Source organism: Vipera ursinii (assembly GCF_947247035.1).
Source record: "Vipera ursinii genome assembly, chromosome: 2".
Classification (NCBI taxonomy): Eukaryota; Metazoa; Chordata; class Lepidosauria; order Squamata; family Viperidae; genus Vipera; species Vipera ursinii.
This window is the reverse complement of record NC_139513.1, coordinates 150,305,784-150,325,166: the sequence shown is the minus strand read 5'-3', so window position 1 is coordinate 150,325,166 and position 19,383 is coordinate 150,305,784. Positions and strand designations below refer to the sequence as shown.

Sequence of the window (19,383 nt, the reverse complement as noted above, 5' to 3'; positions counted from 1 at the left end):
TATTATTATTATTATTATTATTATTATTATTATATAAAACTTTTATTCATAAAACATGAAACTCAGTCAACTGAACACTCAAATTGACTGGCACTAATGGTTGACATGGGTTGCTGCCAGCATCCTACATATCAACCAGATATCTCCTTAAAATGTAAGATGTTCCAAGTAGTGCAGTTTTTTGTAGCACTGCTGGGGTTATTGCAGGAAGCTGCAGTTTCTTGATGTATGTTGCAAAGTTTTTGGACATAGTTCCCTGTGCCCTGATGACAATGGGTATCACTGTTACACATTCCATCCATAATCGCACAGTTTCGATAGCCAGGTCGCAATATTTCGTACTTTTTTCTTTTTCTTCAACTCTGGCATGTCCTGGTACAACGATATCAATCAGTTGTACGCTTCAGTTCTCTACAACTGTGATATCTGACGTGTTGTGTTCCAAATGGCGATATGTCTGTATTCGAAAGTCCCACAAGATCTTCACCCTCTCATTCTCAACAACTTTTTCCATCCTATGTTCCCACGACAAGTCATATTTTTTACACAATGCCCAGTGGATTAATTTACCAACTTGGTCATGTCTAGCTTTGTAATCAGTTTGCACAATTTTGCTGCACTCACATATTAGATGTGAAACAATTTCAACTTTGTTGTTGCAAAGTCAGCAATTTGGATTGTCAGTAGATTTTTGTATCTTTGCTTTCATGGTTTCATAGTTTGTAGTGCTTGTTCTTGAGCAGCCAGTATTAAGCCTCCCGTTTCTTTCTTGATGGTTCCCATCTTAAGCCATGCCTATTATTATTATTATTATTATTATTATTATTATTATTATTATTATTATTATTATCCAAGCTGCTCTAACTTACTACAATCAGATTGTAACAGCCATGTAGACTTGAGGCTAAAACTTGAGAATAAACCTTTGAATGCAAATGACCAGCTGTTTGCAAGAAGTTAAATCCTTCCATTCCCCACCATCTAGTCAGAGCTTGAAGAAGCTTTTTGGATGAGAAGTGAAATGTCTTAAAAAACAACAACAAAAAGAAAATCCAGTTGCCTCGTGAAAAAGCACTTTGGGGATTTCTTTGGTGTCTATTTTGATGGCAACTGGGAAGACAATTCCCTTTGCAGTTGGTGGCAGCTCTTAGTTATTTTACTAAGAACATTATGGGAAGAGTTAAAAGTAAAAGTGGCTGAGGATTACTGAGTTATTCCTGTGGATTTTATAACATTAATTTACTACTTTTCCCATTAAAGCACTGGACTAATTATTCATAATGGCATGTGAAAAAAGGGGTAAAATGCTAAAATAAAAAAGTGTTACTTCTAAGGTCCACACTGCAGGCAGATGTTAAAGATTATTGAGAAGTACTGCTTTCTATTGCACCAAATCAGTTTCCATATCAAATCTGCATTATAATCACATTTTTATATGTGATTATCCATATCCAGCCTGCTTAAATTATCCACTGAAACTGGGGACAGAATAAAGTGATAAGCTTCATTATTTGATTAACATACAGCTGGTATTCACTTGCCTGAGGAAGGACACAACGCTGTGCCCTTTCTCTCGGATATTCATTCCAAACCAAGGATAATTGTCCATAGATATAAACACATTTGATTGCGGGGTGGGGTGGGGTGGGGCTTTTAGTAGCTTGCATTTTGAATTATAAACAAGGAACAGGGTTATAGATTGAGAATTGGAAGAGACTAAAGATCCTGAATTAGGATTCCCTGCCATTAATTAATCATTCGATTGATTAGTATAACTCTCCTCTCCTTTTCCATGAGCTCCCCCTTGAGCTTCCCTTTGAGACCAAGCAGTAGCAGGTATCTGAAAGGAAAGAAGAAGGGTCAGCTGCCTGCCCTTAATAAGCTGCAATACTCAGATTTCCTTTAATAAGTATCTACCTCAACCCTTCTGGATGAAAGCTAACAGACTTACCAATCAAGCCAATGGTAGACAATGACCTATCATCATGGAAGGACTCTCACTGACAACCTAGTCCTATACGCTCACATTTCCTCAGATTATAGATTAAGGTTTTTGGGTCACTGCACCCCAAAAACATGATTTCAAAAGGATTTAGAAGAGGAAGGGGTCTGCAGAACTGTGTAATTTACATTTGACAGACATATACATGTGCTCCTAGGTCACAGCATGTTGGATTCAATGAGTTCTTACACTCTGCAATGAATCCTTATTATGAGAATGTCTTAGCTTTCAGATTTCTGGAAGTGTGGCTATTAAATAATATTTAAGCCTTTAATTATGTTTTAGAGTAGAGAACACATTATTGTGCTTTTGTAGTTAAAGGTCTGTCAACATTTCCATTTTAAAGACTAATTTTTAAGGGGTTTATAAATGGGTTATAAAAATCCATTCTAGGGTAGAACCTGGCATACAGAAGCTCAGCCCAGGAGGTTTTTCTTTATTATCCAATTTGGTTTAAACTAGTTTAGCCATTTCTAAATTATAGGCATGTTAAAAAATAAATGGCTGCTGGCTTCAGATGACTTTTCAAATTATTATTAAAAAATTAGCATATATTCGCACTTACAATAGAATTGCTTCTGAGTTAAATTTAAAGGGGAAAATTTTAATAGAGTCACAGTCCACTTTCTATGACCAAAAAAACACCTTTGAAAGCAGATTAGACTTTAAGAATTCATTACATGTGCATATCAATTTCTAAAACCACAAATAATTAAAACAACAAAAATACTGTATGCCAAATTAAGTAGCAGCAACTAAAAGCTTAATATACTGTGCTTCTAACTAATTAAATAACCTGATTAATGTAAAACCTTTTCGAAGATAACCAAAGAATGTGAGAAAGAGCATTCCAGATAACTATTGATCAATTATCCCAAAGGTGCTTTTTCCAGAGGCAATTGGACTTTCTTTGTTTTTTCTTGAAGTTGTTTCACTTCTAAATTCTAAAGAAGCTTCTTGGATGAGCTTCTCATCCAAGACATTTCTTGAATGAGTTCTGAAGAAGCTTCTTGGATGAGAAGCAAAAGGTCTTCAAGGAAAAACCAAGAAAGTCCAGTTGCCTCTTGAAAAAGCACCTTTGGCACAACCATTACCTGGATGACTGAGAATCTCCATATACATACTGATCAATTACTGATTTTAAAGTGTTGATCATAAAAGGAAACCTTATAATAAATCCAGCCTCATGTCACTTAACGTCCCAACAATGAGCAAAGCTTGACTGATCTTGTTAAAAACTAGGCAAGGTAAAATCTGATTAGGAAATGAATAGGAAACCAAAGAATCCCAGAGTTGCAGACTAGAATGCTGATAAACCATTCCAGAATAAAGTAATGGCAAATCACTTCCATCTTCTTCCTCTTTTACTACTTTGGGTGTTGACAGAGATATAAAGTTTTAGTTCTTGCAATTTCTGGTGGCCTGAACCATTGTTATTTGTCTCTGTTGTAGTATGTCTTTGATGTCTCTCCATCTTTTCTGGGTCAACCTCATGTTCTTTGACCTTCTCCTCTTTTTGTAAATGCCCTGTATAGTATATAATAATAATAATAATAATAATAATAATAATAATAATAATAATAATAATAATAATAATAATAATAATAATAAGAATAAGAAGAAGAAGAAGAAGAAGAAGAAGAAGAAGAAGTTGGAAGGGACCTTGGAGGTCATCTAGTCCAATCCCCTGCTAAGGCAGGAAACCCTATACCATTTCAGACAAATGGCTGTCCAGTCTCTTCTTAAAAACTTCCAGTGTTGGAGCATTCACCACTTCTGGAGGCAGGTTGTTCCACTGGTTAATTGTTCTGTCAGGAAGTTTCTCCTTAGTTCTAGGTTTCTTCTCTCCTTGACTAGTTTCCATCCATTGCTTCTTGTCCTCCCTTCAGGTGCTTTGGAGAATAGCTTGGCTCCCTCTTCTTTGTGGTAGCCCCTGAGATATTGGATCACTGCTATCATGTCACCCCTCACCCTTCTCTTTGTTAAACTACACATACCCAATTCCAGCAACCGTTCCCTATATGTTTTAGCCTCCAGTCCCCCAATCATCTTTGTTGCTCTTCTCTGTACTCTTTCTAGAGTCTCGACATCTTTTTTATATCATGGTGACCAAAACTGGATACAGTATTCCAAGTGTGGCCTTACCAAGGCATTGTAAAATGGTATTAGTACTTCACTTGATCTTGAGTCTAGCCCTCTGTTAATGCAGCCTAGCACTGTGTTGGCTTTTTTGGCAGCTGCAGCACACTGCTGGCTCATATTTAAGTGATTGTCCACTAGGACTCCGAGATCCCTCTCACAGTTACTACTATCGAGCAAGGTACCACCTATACTATAACTGTGCATTTGATTTTTCCTGCCTAAATGCATTCTCTCCTTATTCTCTCCTTATTCTACATCAGCTCTGTACTATTAAAAAACCAAGCATAAATGTGGCCATGTAGATATCAGGAAGATGTTACCTTGCTATAGCCATTAGCTGTTACCGAATGTTATGTCTTATTATTGATTTTGTTGTTGAATGCTGCTGGGAAAAGTGATTTAACAACACTGGCAAAGCTACATAGTATGCATGCATGATTTAGGGTTCAATTTGTAAGAGCTAGACTTCTGCAGTTTCCAAGATGCAGATGTTGCTTTCACAATAATGGGCTGAAAAAGATTTAAATGGTTTACTTTCTTTGTGCATCAGAAATGTCTAAATTGTGGTAGGAAAATCTAGTGAACAAAGACATAGTGAAATCAACTGATATATTTGGGCCTGTCAACTCACAAAAGTTATTAGTTACAAAAATAAATAATTTAAAAATTCCACATGAACTATTGTAGTTCATGAATCTCCCTAGATGAATCCAAATTAACATTTGTTTCAATTAAAATATATGGATCTTTTAAATCACCTGAAGGTGTTTCCTTCAGGCCAGCAGGAATTTACTATAGGGTGCTAAGATATATAGATACTGAAGATGTTATTTATGCATCAGATCTATATCTAACCACTGACTGATCTAATCAACACCAATACGTTGATTTATATACCTTCCTTTAGCAAAATAGAATTTTAACAAAATAGTAGATTTCTGTATCATCTAACATAATAAAAAAAACCACACAAATCAGCAGATACAAGTACTTAATCCCTGAGATGAAAAAAAAATCTATGCTAATTGTTTAGATAAATAACAAAGGACAAACGAAATAAGCTTTCATGGTTGGGAAATTCCTCAAATAGGTGCTACTCTTCTCCTAATGATCAACCCACTTTATTGTAGAGAAGACACAGAGATGTTGTATCTTCACACATCAAAGCCCAATACAAAAATAAGCACCTGAGCAGTTAGAACCCACATGGAGCTGGTACACATATTAAGATCTTATTTTTATTTTATTTTATTAAAAAACAACCCAACAACATGGTTTGTTGAACAAACTATTGTGTTGTGCAACCTTACTTATCTAAACTGTACTCCTGTATGCAAAAACGGAGCAACTGAATACATTGAGCAATAAGACTGGCCTTCCAGGGGATGAGATCCCAGCAATAGCAACTAAGGCAAAAGTGAAAAATGGACTTCATAAAAAGAGAGGCATGAAAGGATTGGCATTTTCTTTAAACATGAATTAAAGGCGTCTCCCTAGGGCCTAGAGCCTTGACTATCCTTCCCAAGAGAATCTGCCTCGAGTGTAAGGAACACACAGCTGGCACTGGACAATCTTTCTGTGAAATATATTCCATAGCATTTTTTTCCTGCGAGCAATGTGTTTTAAAATACAAAGAAGCACCCTTTCTTTGAGAGTATTTAATCATTTTTGTGTTATTTATTCACTTGCAGCTGATATTTACAGGACAGAAAAATTCACTGGATGTATATTTTCCACAAAGGACGCGGTGGCTCAGTGGGCTAGGACGCTGAGCTTGTCGATCAGAAGGTCGGCAATTTGGCAGGTCGAATCCTGAGTGCCGCGTAGCAGAGTGAGCGCCTGTTACTCGTCCCAGCTTCTGCCAACCTAGCAGTTCAAAAGCACGTGAAAATGCAAGTAGAAAAATAGGGACCACTACGGTGGGAAGGTAACAGCGTTCTGTGCGCCTTTGGCGTCTAGTCATGCCGGCCACATGACCACGGAGACATCCTCGGACAAGCGCTGGCTCTTCGGCTTTGAAACGGAGATGAGCACCGGCTCCTAGAGTCGGAAACGACTAGCATGCATGTGCGGGGGAACCTTTACCTTTACCTTTTTATATTTTCCACAAAACTATCTGAAAGGAAGTTTGTAGAAGGAACCAACCTTCAGGGGCCACCAACATAGGAAAGCACTTACAGGAAGGGGAAAATGCAGCAATGTGCAAAAGAAGGCCTTTCCTGCAACCTTTTCATTTGCTGGTATGAAGTCAAAGGCAGCAAGAACAGCTTTTGACTTAAAAGGTTTGGGGGGGTGGGGGGGGGAAAGAGGCACCTCCCAAGGCCACCTTTCCTTTTTAATACAAGTGCTTGTTGACCAAAGTAATCTATATAGGTTTGCATTATACCAGCTATAAAATACACCTTAGTGTCATGCCATGTTTAGCCAATCAGAGAAGCCATTTGCTGGATCATATATTACCAAAGAATAGAGATTTAAGGGATAATGGTTATAGTGGCAGAGCATACAAAGCAATAAACAACTTTCGAGGCTGGTTAAATGCCAAGTGAAGCCGAGCCTTTAGTGCCATAAACATTATTTCTATTATAAGACAAGATAAGAGGATGTAATAAAGCCCCAAGAGGGGGAAGATATTGTGCCGTCTGATTCAGGTTCTGAACTTTCGATTTCTTGGTTGTTCTACAGGCGGACACACTTAGGACCGGTGACTTAAGGGGGAATAAATTGTCCAAGGGATAGATTTAAAAAGCAGACAATTGTTTGAGGAAATGGTTGACATAAAAGTAGTCATGCGATCAGCATCTAAGCAATGATTTGTGGTAAGTGTTAAAAAGTGAAATATTCCAAGTACACCCCCCTCGCCAACTCCCCTTTGGTGGCTGTATAATGTCTCTGCCTTGCAACTAGTATTATGGTACCGCTCATAAAAAAAGTATCTCTATCTGGTAGCTGCATGGAGTAAAGCGGACAAATTATAGCCTTCTACTTTAAGTACTTTACAAGGCTATCTACAATGTCCTATGCTTGGATTTTAAGGAAATGGGTAAAAAGAAGGCATGCATATTAACTGTTTAATTTGAGACAGCAAGGTAAGGACCAATCTTTAACTTAAGATTTTTAGCACAGAAAGACAGGCTGGCTTATGTTTCAAACCTGATGCAGAATTCTGAAGTTCTGCCCGCATTGCTTCCATTCAAAGGAAATGACCACAGAACAAACAGGGGTTGGGTTTCTCTAGTTTGGATTTGCACTGTTGGCATAGATGCTGCATAATTTCCCTCCAATGTGAGCAGGTATGGCAACCATAATACCATCTTGCAAAGGCTGCCAAGCATGCTAGAAATTGTGCATTCAATGATGGGTTGTTCAAGCAGTGAAATTGTCACTGATGCTTCTGGAACAAACATCAGAATCAACTTTCTTTAGCCATGGTAGGCCATATCCTACCTCTAATAATAGCTGTTGTAGGTCTGAGATAGGTCACACAACCAAGTATTCCCGGTCTAATGAGAAGGTTCCATCAGTGTATGTTTTGGTCAACACCTTTCGGTTTTAAGGACACTACTGAAGTTTATAACTCACGCTCGCCTCTACAGAAAGTGTGTTTTATTATGCAGAGAATTTTAAATAGTTTTTAGAAAATTATGTTAAATCATCACTAGGGAGGTCTGGCATGTTTGCCAAACTGACTATTTGGATCCATTTAATTTGACCCTTTCAGTCAAAACACAGGACTGTTTTTTTTTTAATAGGATTTTTCTTCTTGCTAGAAATTCTACGATGCTGTACTTGCTGCTATAATAATGACTTTTGTTGTCTAAGCACATGTAAATTACAATCTGCTTTACAAGCCACAGAAATAATGGTGAACAACACCATTAGTCTTTTATGGTTGGAGTGTTCAGGTCAAAAACTGAACTTTACCCACCGAACTGAACTGCTGTGTTAGATTCAATATATAAAAGTAATTTGTACAAGGAAATCCACCCACCCAGAAAACTATGAGGACAGACGTTAGGTAGTCCTCGACTTACAATCCCAGTTGGGACCTGAATTTCCATTACTAAGCAAGGCCATTATTAAGTGAATTATATCTGATTTTATGACTTTTTTTTGCTACTGTTGCTAAGTAAATCACTGCAGCTATAAAGTGAATCATGTGGTTATTAAGTGAATCTGTCTTCCCCCATTGATCTTGCTTGTTGGAAGCCAGCTAGGAAGGTTGCAAATGGCGATCACCTGATCCTCAAGACACTGAAGCTGTTGTAAATGCAAGCTGGTTGCCAAGCACCTGAATTCTGATCATATGGCTATGATGTTTGTAAGTGCGAGGACCAGTTACAAGTCAAGAACTACACCTGTATTGATAACTCTTGTTTCTTGTAATAACTAAGCAAACTATTTATTTATATCCCACCTTTATTATTTTTTATAGACAACTCAAAGTGATGAACATACCTAATACTCCTTCCTCTTCCTATTTTCCCCACAACAATCCTGCGAGGTGAGTTGGGCTGAGAAAGAGAGAATGACCGGTCTCAAATCACCAAGCTGGCTTTAATGCCTAAAGTGGGACTAGAACTCATGGTCTCCTGGTTTCTAGCCTGGTGTCCTAACCATTAGATCAAAGTGGCTCTCCAATTAATTTATACTGAGGTTTGTCAATATGCAGGTTAGAGGTTCTGGAGAACTTACACATTATAAGAACTAGGGTAGAAATGAATGGATAGGCAATTTTCTTTGAAACAAAAATCCTTCCTCCTCATCTATACTTCATAATGCTGTCCTGGAAGTTAAAATTACAATGGCAACAGCTTTAAATCAAACTATAAGGAAAATTTTTCCCAGCTGTCAGTTCACAATACTATAACTTCTAAAGGTGGTATATGGAGTCACTTTCTTTAGAGATCTTGATGGTACAGCTGGTATATCAATCTGAGTAACTAAAACAGAAGGCATACTATTTCAGGCAGGAACAGCAGCCAATGGACTTCTGGATTCATTCCAACACAATTCTACTATCTTTAGTGTGAAAGTTTTAGATCCTGACAAATCTCAGAGAGAAAATGGGCTTTGCCTCAATACTTTTTTCACATTCAAGGCAACTTTTAAAGAAGATAGCTGTTTTTTTTATTAGTGTGGTTACTGACACGTTCTGCTTGTTCATAAGAATTAAAGCATCTAAAACTACTCAGTCACGAAGTTCACCGGCCACTCACAATCTAAACCTTCTCCACTGGCCTGTTATAAGATGTACTAAAAATCATATAAACTGGACTCTCTAAAAGGTTTGAATTTTTTGTCTTAATGTAATAAAGCAAATATACCGCAGCAGCCATAGTATACCACTAGTAGAATTCAAGTGGAAACAGTATAGCCGAAGGGTAGAATATGGTAGGTGCACATTTTCCACCAGAACTACTTCACAGATGGCAATTTTTTCCAACTTATCCAAAAGTACAAAGACTTTACATTCCTCAACCTGGCACCCTCCAGGTTATTGACTTTAATTCCCAGAATTTCCTAGATACCAAGCAAGATCATTTTGGGAAATTAAAGCATACCAAGATGTGTACTAAGAAGTATCAATCAAGACTGGGGAACATTATTTGACTAAACAATACTAGTGGACTGACACCTAGTGATTTAGAGCTAATAGAAGTTCATACTGCACAGTTCATCTACTATAAGTGCACGCATCTCCCTGACATTGCTCCCAAACAAATCACTTTCAAACTGAATTACAGGTAGTCCTTGAATTATGACTGTTCATTCAGCGACTGTCTGAAATTATAAATGGTGCCGAGCAGCGAGAGCTGGGACCCGGGCCTCAGGTTATAGCTGTTACGTTATCCCTGTGGTCCATGTGATTAAAATTTAGGCACTTTAGGACAGCATGTCTGCCCTTATAACTGCAGATGTGCTGCAACTCCCCCACCTATAGCTACACCCCCCACACCCGGGGTCTCAACTATCCACCTGCCCACCAGTGTGTACAAAATTGACATGGCCCTGGAGGACTTGCTCAGCTCCCTGGCTACTTCTCTCCATCCCCCCCACATCTGGGAGAGTTGGGCCTTCTCTCTACCCCACCATGCCCAGTAGGCCTGGGCTCTCTCCCTAACCCTTTCCTTTGCCTTTTTCTGAAGCTGCTGAAAAACCTTTTCTCACCTTCAGAATTACTGTCTTCGCTACCCTTTTGGCTGTAAATACCCCTTTTAGCCTTCAGAACAATCACCTTAAGCATGTTGCAGTTACCATCAGCTAGGAATCAACACTGAGTGGGTCCCAGGAGACATACCTTCTCTGCTGTAATGCCAGCCTTATGGAATATCCTCCCCCCACCCCCAAATCAGATTGGCTACATCCCTTTTGATATTCTAAAAGGCCTTCAAGATGTCACCAGGAGCTCCCACAGAACTGGAGAGTTGTCTAGATCAGCGTTTCCCAACCTTAGGAACTTGAAGATGCGTGGACTTCAACTCCCAGAATTCCCCAGCCAGCTGGCTGGGGAATTCTGGGAGTTGAAGTCCACGCATCTTCAAGTTCCTAAGGTTGGGAAACGCTGGTCTAGATGGCTCCATTGTTGAGAGGGAGATTTTATTATTATTATTATTATTTTGAGGTTTTAGGATATTTATTAGTATGGTTTTCATATTTCATATTTCAGCAGTCACATACGGTAACATACCGAACTGCATAGTGAGGCCTCCAGGATCTCCATGGATTGTCTTCGGGCCGGGGAGGAGACGACGTAAGTGAAAGAGAAAGGAGCGAAAGCAAAAACGTGGCTGCAGAGGGAGCAGGGGGGGGAGGCTCAGATAATCTCAATGTACACATGTTGTACTTTGACAATAAAGGTATTATTATTATTATTATTATTATTATTATTATTATTATTATTATTATTATTATTATTATTATTATAATGTCCCGGCATCCCGGGACATTCAAAACGTTCCATCACTTTCTATGGGGGGTGAGTCTTTACCCCCCGTAGATAGGGCTCGCAACTTGGGAGTCCTCCTTGATGCACGGCTCACCTTAGAAGATCATGTAGTAGCCGTGACCAGGGGGGCTTTCGCACATGTTCGCCTGGTGCGGCAGTTGCAGCCCTATCTAGACCGGGATGCCCTGTGTACGGTCACTCATGCGCTCGTGACCTCTCGTCTTGACTATTGCAATGCTCTCTACATGGGGCTTCCCTTGAAGACCACTCGGAGGCTCCAACTGGTACAGAATGCGGCCGCGAGAGTTGTCTTGGGAGTTTCCCGGTACTCCCATGTTACACCTTTGCTCCGTGAGCTGCATTGGTTACCAGTTGTCTTCCGGGTGAGGTTCAAGGTCTTAGTGATGGTTTTTAAGTCCTTACATGGCATGGGTCCGGAATACCTCGGGGACCACCTGCTGCCGGCGTCAACTCCCCTCCGCCCCGTGCGTTCCCACAGAGAGGGCCTCCTCAGGGTGCCTCCAGTCAGAGAATGTCGGCTGGTGGCCCCCAGGGGGAGGGCCTTCTCTGTGGGCGCTCCGGCTTTGTGGAACCAGCTGCCGGTTGAGCTCCGGATGGCACCGGATCTCCGCTCCTTCCGTCGCGGGTTAAAGACCCATTTATTTGAACAAGCTGGCCTGGCCTGATGGGGAATCACTTAGGGTTTTAATATTTATATATATTTTTATTGTTTTTATTGTGGGCAATAATTTAATTCTTTTTAAATTTTTGTATTTTTGTAGTTTTAAGATATGCCCTGTTCACCGCCCTGAGTCCTTCGGGAGAAGGGCGGTATACAAATTTAATAAATAATAATAATAATAAATAATTAGTATTTGTGTTTTTATACTTTTGGTTTTATCTACTGTTGTATGCTGCCCAGATAGGGACGCGGTGGCTCAGTGGGTTAGGACGCTGAGCTTGTCGATCAGAAGGTCGGCAGTTTGGCGGGTCAAATCCCGAGTGCCGCGTAACAGAGTGAGCGCCTGTTACTCGTCCCAGCTTCTGCCAACCTAGCAGTTCGAAAGCACATAAAAAATGCAAGTAGAAAAATAGGGACCACTACGGTGGGAAGGTAACAGCGTTCCGTGCGCCTTTGGCGTCTAGTCATGCCGGCCACATGACCACGGAGACGTCCTCGGCGGCTTTGAAATGGAGATGAGCACCGGCCCCTAGAGTCAGAAACGACTAGCACACGTGTGCGGGGGAACCTTTACCTTTACCTTTATGCTGCCCAGAATTGCCTTTGGTGACATGGGCAGCTACATAAATTTGATAAATACGTACATGACAGCCTTTTCTAAAATAATATCTTAACTTAGTGAAAATATTTCACACTGATTTTCCATACAGTGTTGTGTATGAGCAAGTGGAAAATGAATAGCAATTGGGAAGATACAATGATTTTTTTCAAAGATAATATCCACTGGATTTTTCTAATTTACAATGTGATTAGCAAACAGGTATCCTTGCACTCCTTACTTATCATGGGCTGTTTTGATGGGGCTGCGTTCTGATTTTGGCAGGAACGTGGGGGTAAAAACTTTAGACCTTTAGCTAAACGTTTTCTCTATTTTTTTTTCTTTGCTTGCAATCGTCCACTTGCCTGAATACACAGCTGTTGTTGTCCTGTAATTTCCTTCTCCTGAAAGTTGTTCCACAGAATCAGTTTTATAACTTTTTTTCATATCGTTAATAGAAGAAACTGCCTAAATGTAACTGAAGAAGAGGCTGCTGACTGAGCCACAGAAAGTCTTAACTCTCCAAACTCCCTTTTATGAGAAATATTCCTGTTGAGCAACTACTTGGAAACCAGGTGGAAGAAGGAATCTGGGGAGGAATGGAAAGAAGTGCCACCTGTCCTCTTAGAAAAATAGATTAATGACATTCAGTGGATTTTTTAAAAGGAAGAAGCGACACATTCAGCTGTGTCACACCAAGCTTATTGCTGGGAAGCGATCGTGTACAGAATCCAAAAATAACAGTCACTGAAGACCTAGCAACGAAAAAACATGTTTATAGGTCCATTAAAAGTCCAATAGCTTGAATTACAGGGTAGAATGGAAAGCAGTTTCACCTAATTCAATTTCAGTCTATCAACCTCCCTAACTGTAACAGCACTTTTCAGAAAACAATATAACGGGAGGAATTGGGAATGCCACTGATATATACAAAATACTCTTGTGCAACATTCCAGAGGCACTGAAATACCAAATGACTTATTTTAACACCAGCTTTCAAGACCAAAGAGTAAAAACTTGCCAGCCTTCTTTTCAGTTTCCATTTCAACTTTATTTTACTTGCTGTTACAAGTAATGTTTTATGCCTGGTTTATCTATAATACTATGCACTAACATTACCAGGCCACACATATTATTAACAGAGGTAAAATAGATGTATTTGTATTTGTCTGTTCGATTTTTTTTAAAAAATAAAAAAGCTTATTCGTTTGATTTAACTTCAATTTTTAGACAATCCACTTTTATTTAGATATTTTTGTGAATCCTTTCATGCTCTAAGTTAGGATATACCTGCCTTTTTTAAAACAAACAAACAAACAAACATCAAATTGTTTAAAGCAGTTATCAGGCTAGATCCTGGGTCTAAATGGCAAATTACTAAATATTCAGACAAGTTTACATTTTCCTTAAACGCCATATAAATCATAAAAAGCTTTTAGCAATAAGCAATGGAACACATATAATGGTGCACATCAGCAGAACCAAAACATGATTTTACTAAAATGCTATACTCAGAAGCAATACTCAAGAACTCCCAATAGCTAACTATTTTTAAAAAAAGTATGAAAACTATTAAAAATAAAATCTACAAAAAGACAGTAGATACTGGGACTCCTAGCAGGGATATACCAAGGTCTCAGGCCCTACTTTTCCCCTCCAAAGCTACATATGAAAAAGGAGTGAAGGGGAAGAAGGGAGAAAAAAAAGCTTCTGAAGGTTCATTAACACTACAAACCAATGGGTTGCCTATCATGAATTCTATGGTTACTAGCAACCATATGTGATATATACTATAGATAAAAGAGATTGAATTGTGATTGGAATCAAAAGACAACTAAAACCTGATTGAAAGCTTTCACTTTTAAAAAGAACAGTGTCTGCTTAAGGGTACATTAGGAGTGCACATGCATTAACAGTTTGTTTTCAAGTGATCCATGCCTGAACTGAAAAGGCATGTTCTGAATGCTTTGATTTGTACGGAAAACAAAATAGGGTTGTTTTGTCTGGACATGGGGTGAAACACAGTTCTGAGCAGAAGTGAAGAAAAACACATTGAGACTCTTCTTGTGATAACTTATGGATGTTTGGCTCTAACCCAAGTTTCTTTTTCCGATGAACTCCTGTCTGTCTGTCTATCTGTCTATCTATCTATCTATCTATCTATCTATCTATCTATCTATCTATCTATCTATCTATCTATCATCCATCCATCCATCCATCTATCTATATCCCGCTTTTATTATGTCTACAAATAACTCAAAGTGGTGAAGATATTCTCCCTCCTATTTTCCCCACAACCAACCACCCTCTAAGGTAAGTTGGATTGAGAGAGTGAGACTGACTAGCCCAAGGTCATCCAGCTGGCTTTCATGGCTATTTTCAGAGATTTATACCTGTTTTATGAGTCATGACTTATTTCAACAATGCTTATCAGTATATTTCCCCCTGGTCTATTTCTGGTGTTTGTGCTTAACCTGTTTCTTGTGATACTAACAAAGGAAATGGAGAACATGAACAAGAAATCGACTGCAAAAGCCATGTTTACATTGCTCATCTGCAAAACTCAGTTTTGTTCAATAAATATAAACAAAATGAATCTCAACTTAGCACTATGAACAAATATAGCAGTTGTGATTCAGGGTCAGCCTGTGGGTTCGGCAGTTGGGTCGGACGACTCAGAGGAGGAGGGGGGTGTTGAACACCTTGCTGAGGGGGTTGAAGATCTTGCTGATGATAGCCCTCAGCCAGGCTCCTCCCACTTGGTCACCACGGAGACCCAGCTGTGTGAGCCTGACAGTGTGGATGAAGATGACCCACAGCTGGCCCTGTTCAAGGACGCCGGAAGGAGGCAGAGAGAAGCCACGCCCTGAACTCTATATAAGGGGAATGTCTGGGAGGGCTGGTTTGCTGAAGGCAACCACTCGGATGGTTCATATTTCTTAAAGCTCATGTTTCTTGGTTCGTGTCTTGTTTGTTTTTGTAGCTATAAATTTGGCAGGCATAATTCCAGCCTCTTGCCGTTTGTAAAGGGGTTGACCCTGCCTTTTCTGCAGGGCCGGTAGCAGGCTGGTACAGAACAATAGCCATATAGAACTAGGTAATTTTTTTGGTTTGGGATTTCCCAAACTACAAAAATAAAACAAAACAAAATTATAGCATCAAGATGACAGCGTGAGGCAGAATCAGTTCCTCTCCTTGTACAGTCATATTTTATAAAAGAGCACACTGATGAATCAAGTGAAATTGTTTTCCAGGTTTAAATCATTCCTACATATATGAGCCCTCACCATGCCACACTTTTGAAAAGTAGTAAGTTAATTTCCAAATAAAGGAAATAAAAAGGATAAATTGCTACAGTATGGCTTTCCTTCTGCTTTTCTTTAAGAAATAATATGGGAAAATTCAACGGATCTTCAGTACAGATGAATTTGTCACTGGACTGTTGCTCTGAAATACTTCCATTATATTTGAAAATCGTAATATTTCAAAGGGCAGAACACATCTGCAAATGCTAAGGGACATATGGTAGTCATATGTTAGTGGTCATTATCTTCCTGTCATTTCAATAATTTTATGTCCTTGACATACACAGACTTATACAAACTTATAGTTATTCATCTCCAATACACAAGAAATTCATGATGCATGAAAGGATACACTAAAAATACATCTGCTAGATACCACAACTTAATATTTGTTAATAGAATCTTACAGGAGAGCATCATGACTCTAAGTATCAAGGCAAACTTAGCATATTATTGAGACATATATTTTTAAAGAAGGGAAAGCACATATGGGGCCTTTAGATTAGTTTAAAAGCTATCTCTCAGTTCAGACATATGATAAGAGATACTGTCGCTTTCCCTGAAGTCTGGTGCTTGGGAGGGAGGGAGGAAGTGTCCAAAAGAAATACACCACTTTCTTCAATATTGCTTAAATCCAATCTCCACAATATCAATTACCCCTGAGGAAATGCAGCTCTTAATAAATTAAAAAGATTGCCCATCTCTTCCTTAAAGACTTATTAACATTATTATGGAATTAGCATCTCTAGGGACCTATATCTACATAAGTTTATTTCATACTAGGTTTACTATCCTTTGGGGTGGTAGAAGAGTCTTGACTATAATAACTGCAATACAGACTCATTGTAGTCCTATGGAGGCCTTCAAACAACTATGTATTTGATTTGCCATAATTGTGAATTAATGTATCAAGTAAGGGATTAGATTAGGTCTCTTCCAATGTTCTAGCTAATTTCATACAATGTGTTACTTAAAAAAATATTATGCCTTCAGCATTTTGCAGGAGCCAGGTCTACTAGTACATGGAATAACATTGATTTTAGTGCTACATTTTTTGCCTCTAGTGGTTACTTTCATAACTGAGCCAGGAAAGAAAAAACAACCATACAACCACCGAAGAATAATTCACATTTAAAAGTAAGTCATTTAGCAACAGTTATCAACACTTATCCCATTTCTATTTTGTTCCTGAAGTCCCTGTTTTCTGGCCAATCTTCATCTTCACTCATTCATTTAACATTATAAATCATAACATACATATAACGAAGAATTTAAAAAATCAGGAAAAATATTAAAACAGGAGTATGAAGTGAAAAGAAGCAAACTTAAAGACAGCTAATTAAAATTATTCAGTTTAAATATCAACATCTGCAGTGGATCGTATAGGATGGTTCAGAAAGACTGAAAATGGTAGTAGTTCAACTAATCCAGCAATGATAAAATGTAGTTAATCTGGATTACAAAATAACCGACCTATGGAAATGCTGAAGTGTACTGCTCTAATACCATTTTTTATCACCAGCACAGAAAAATGGATCCTAATAAAAGGTTCACCAGACAATTTTAAGCAAGAATTTGTTTCAAATTTAGACCAACAGGTCATCAAGATCTCTTTAATTTTGTTGCACTTGTTTTAAACCTCTATAGAGGTCTTTACCTTGCTCTGACCACCTATGGCAGAGGTAGGAAACCTTGGCTCTTTTATTTTATTTATTTATTTTTATTCCATTTATATCCTGCCCTTCTCCGAAGACTCAGGGAGGCTTACAAGCTTAGCAGTATTTTATGACTCGTGGACTTCAACTCCCAGAATTCCTGAGCCAGCTATACAAAGAGATACTTACCATAGGTCAGGGGTAGGCAACCTTGGCTCTTTTATGACTCGTGGACTTCAACTCCCAGAATGGCTCAGGAATTCTGGGAGTTGAAGTCCACGAGTCATAAAAGAGCCAAGGTTGCCTACCCCTGACCTATGGTAAGTATCTCTTTGCATTCCACAAGGAACTTCAGAGCCTTACAAATATAGCATAACATCAGCTGTTGTACCATGCAAGTTACCCAGATTGAATGATGCTAATTCAGGATTAAGTCTGGCTGATTTCAATGGACTTGTGCAGATAAGAGCTTATAGAGTTGCTGTGTAGTTTCGCTTTCACAAGCGTACATAATAACAACTGAATTGTGCATCTCATTACAAAACCCAATACACTCACATACGGGCATCTTTTCAGATTAAGCATTAATTAAGCACTTCAGCTAAGCACTTACAGAGACAATTCCTTTGGACTTAGAAGCAGCCTTCGACTCACGGCTGTCTGTTTAACGACAGTTCAAAGTTATGGCCTGCACTTGCATTACAACCATTGCACCACACCCACCGTCAAACAATCACAATTTGGCATTTGGCCAATGGCTCACATCTATCACTGGTAGCAGCATCATATGGTCCTAATTTGGAACCTCTGCCGAGTTCTAGCAAAAAACAGCTACAGGGGAAGCTGGATTCACTTAAGGACCAGGATGATTCTCTTAACAGCCGCCACAAAAATTGTTGTGAAATCAGATCTGACTCGACCTATGACGAGAACGACCTATGATGGAAACTCCAGTCCACAATTGTGGTCATAAGTTGAGGATTACCTGTATTTTTTTAATATGCAGGTAGTCCTTGACTTACGACCGCAATGGAGCTCAACGTTGCTGCAGCTGAGTGAAACGTTTGTTAAGTGAATTTTGCCCCATTTTAAGACCTTTTCTGGCCACAGTTGTTAAATGAACCACTACAGTTGTTAAGATAGTAGCATCGTTGTTAAGCGAATCTGGCTTCCCCATTGACTTTGCTTGTCAGAAGGTTGCAACAGGTGATCGCATCGATCCAGAATACTGCAATGATCATAAATGTGAGTCGGTTGCCAAGCATCCGAATTTTGATCATGTGACCATAGGGAGACTGCAGTGGCTGTGAGTGTGAAAAATGGTCGTGTCACTTTTTCCCCAGTGCCGTTGTGACTTTGAACGGTCAGTAAATGAACTGCTGTAAGTTGAGGACAAACTGCACATCCTGCAATATGAATCTCAGTGTACTACGTGCACATCGGAAGCCATTTAATGGCAAAGATTATTACCAGAGCAAGTACAAACCTTCACTCATAGACTCTGAATGTAAACAAGGTGTATTTATTTGTGTCTCCATTTGAAAAATAAATGTGTTCATCCAGGAGCAAATGTCAACTTATTTTCTTAAGCTATTGAAATACTGTTTCTAAAACTAAATAGGCTAATGTTTAGATGATTTTGCTGAAGAGTATCCTTGTATAGATTATATGCTTGGAGGCTTTTATTTTTATTTTTATTCTCTTTTTATCCTGGTGGGTATGTTTTTAAATAATACAGAATGTTATTGTAAAAAGAAAATGTAGTATCCTGATATGGAACAATATGCGCTTTAAAAAATAAGCTTAAAGACATTCTAACCTTTCCCTAAGAAATAAATATATGTTTGGGGGGGGGGGGGAGAAACCAAGAAATGTTATTAAATCGTATTATGCTTTCAGATTATGTTATCTAGATATCAGTTATAGGATTTCCTCCCTCTATGTTCTGTGATTACTACTAGATGTGAGATACAAGAAGAGAGAAAAAACTGCAAAAGGCCAGGCATATCAGGCAAATTTCATTACTTCAGGGCTCTTGCACATGCTCATA

At 38.8% G+C, this 19,383-nt stretch overlaps 1 protein-coding gene across 2 annotated transcripts in view; it reads right to left on the bottom strand.

Moving 5' to 3' along the window:
• The window catches only part of ATF7 (activating transcription factor 7), a 112,726-nt gene that overhangs the window by 57,240 nt on the left and 36,103 nt on the right, over positions 1-19,383 (bottom strand). The gene's annotated exons all lie outside the window — the stretch shown is intronic.